The sequence below is a fragment of the Mus caroli genome, unplaced genomic scaffold, assembly GCF_978045245.1.
Source record: "Mus caroli unplaced genomic scaffold, Mus_caroli_1 scaffold_16, whole genome shotgun sequence".
In the NCBI taxonomy this organism is placed as follows: Eukaryota; Metazoa; Chordata; class Mammalia; order Rodentia; family Muridae; genus Mus; species Mus caroli.
The window spans coordinates 67,441,693-67,444,467 of NW_028227271.1; positions in this window are offsets into that span (position 1 = coordinate 67,441,693).

The following is a 2,775-nucleotide window of genomic DNA, read 5'->3' on the forward strand; positions in this document are numbered from 1 at the left end:
CAACTGATTCACTGCCCCAAGTCATCTGGCCCGTCTCCCCTCACAGATTCAAATTGCTGTCACTCAGCAGTGACAGCAATTTCCACTAAAACTGCTGAAGATCACTAGGAGGTAGCAACAGAGCCCTCCAGATATGCAAGGTCACCTCAAAGTCTTCCTTCCTTCCTTCCTTCCTTCCTTCCTTCCTTCCTTCCTTCCTTCCCTCTCTTTCTTCCTCTTTTTCTTCCTTCCTTCCTTCCTTCCTTCCTTCCTTCCTCCCTCCCTTTCTTCCTTCCTTCTTTCCTTCCTTCCTTCCTTCCTTCCTTCCTCCCTCCCTCCCTCCCTTTCTTCCTTCCCTCCTTTCCTGTTATTGTTGCTGCTGTTGTTTAGAGATAGAGTCTCACTATACAACTCAAATTTGCTTCATACTCACCATTGTAGCTCAGGCAGTTCCTGAACTAACAGTGATCCTCCTATCTCAGTCTCCTTCCCTTTAGCCCACAGTCCCCCCTGTTGTCCCAGTGTTGCCTTCTGCTTATTGTCTTCTACTTGACTCTTCTCCTGTTCTTGCATTGAATCTCTCTAGGTCACTGTCCTCACTGCAACAGTGATTGACAGTTCCTCTGTCATTCTCTGTCCTCACTGCAACAGTGATTGATAGAGTCTGTCATTCTCTGTGTCCTCACTGCAACAGTGATTGATAGTGAGTCTGTCATTCTGTCCTCACTGCAACAGTGACAGTGAGTCTGTCATTCTCTGTGTCCTTGCTGCAACAGTGATTGACAGTGAGTCTGTCATTCTCGGTTCACTTCACTTCTGGGCCTCTTGGTATCATCCTAGATTCTGGTTCTGCTGTACCCCACCACCCTCAAAAGCTTAGCTGTATCCTTTAGCATTAGTTCCAATTTCTCTTAAAAACATGATACTGAACAAGACCATCTAAGGGCCTGCATCACTCCACCCTGGCCAGAGAGCACAGCTGTTCTGCATTTCTTTGGCTGGAAAACTTGTGTTGCTCCCTCTCACGTAAACTGCAGTGTCAGGCCAGCACTGGGACTCTCCAGAGTCCACACCACTGTACCTACCTTCCACAGCCTCAAGCCTCTCCACAGTCCCTGAGGTCAGACCCAGCCACTCCCAGTCTGCACCTTGACAGGCTTCCTTATGATTTACTGCTTTTGGTTTATTTGGGTGTTTTTGTTTTGTTTTGATTTGATTTGATTTTCAAGACAGAGTTTCTCTGTGTAGAAACTGGCTGTCCTGGAGCCTGCTCTGTAGACCAGGCTGGCCTCAGAGATCTGCCTTCCTCTGCCCCTATCCCTACCCCTACCCCCAAAGCTGGCATTAAAGGCATGTGTCACAACCACCCAGCATGATTTAGCTCTCACAGCACCAAATGCTCTGTGCTTTTTGCCACGGGTAGAGCTTAGGCCATGTGTGTAGAAGCTGCCTGAGTCGGGGGCTGCACTTTGATCCCCCTCTCCCACACAACACCCAGCACTAAGCAGGCACCCCTGTAAATAGCTTGCAGGTAGATTTGCCTATCTCAGAACTGAACTGGAAAATTTGAACCATTGCATCTTATTCTCGACTCATGCTAGGCTTCCAGTCAAATAAAACCCTTAATCCTTTTTCTAATATCTTTAACCAAGACAGTGCTTTTGTTATTTCCTTTTGCCTATAATAATCAGAAACTGTCAGTTAATGCTTAATTTCCATCCATAGTTCTTGTTCTTGACTATACAGATCTCTGTGGTTCCTGGGTGGAGTTACTTACCCAGTTTTTGTTTATTTTGGCTTCCCACGTGCTCCATGGCCACAGCATGCATATTGACCAGGCTTCCCTGGGGGCTGCTGATGCAAATGTATTAACCCCAATAACCCGCCAGCTTGAGCCCCTCACCCTCTTGCCTCCGTGATCTCTTATCTCACAAGCTAGGCCAGAGCTTCCCTCTAAGCTGCCTCCCCAGCCCTGATCTCTTGTCTGGCCATCTTTGAGTAGTTATTTAGCCACCTGTGAAGAGCCCTCGTTTTATTATAACTTAGCATGTATGCAATGAGGAATCATCCCTTAGCTCACTTACTGAATATACTGTGTACTGCTGTGTAATATGACACAGCAAGTAAGGTTTGGGCCCTGTCCTGCTTCAAGTAACAAAGAACAGCTAAGACACATGTACAGACAGCTGCAGCACCGCAGAGTGAGGCAGGCCATAGGCTGTCACCAGGGCTCCGGAGAGTCCTCGGTGGAGAGGCTCAGCCTGGCTGGCAAGGTGCTTTCAGAATGCCTGGGGTAGTCATTAGTGGCGATGAGGTGCATGCCTAACTCTAGGAACAGAGTTCAAACTACAGAGCTTTGCGAAACAGGGTCTTAATGTAGCAGAGGCTAGCCTGGAATTCCTGGTACCCCTGCCTCTCTTTCTCAAGTGCTGGAATTACAGGCATGCAAAGCAGGAGGTGGGCTGAGACAGTCTGTTCAGCTGCATTCCATCTAGTCTTTCATTCTGTCTATTTGAAAAAGAAAAAAACAAAAAACAAAACCATTTGTGTGTATGTGCATGCCTGCTGTGATGTGCCTGTGGAGGTCAAAGGACAATTTGTAGAGGTTGTCTCCTCTATCACATGAGTCCAAGGTATCAAACTCAAGTTGGCAAGACTGTTAGCGGATGACCTTACCTGCTAAGCTATCCCACAGGCTTGCCCCACCACACCCAACCATCTCAAGACTGCCCTGTGGCCCCTCAGCAGCTCATCTTCTTTCTACAGTTAAGGCAAACGGCTGGTCAGAGCTCAGGG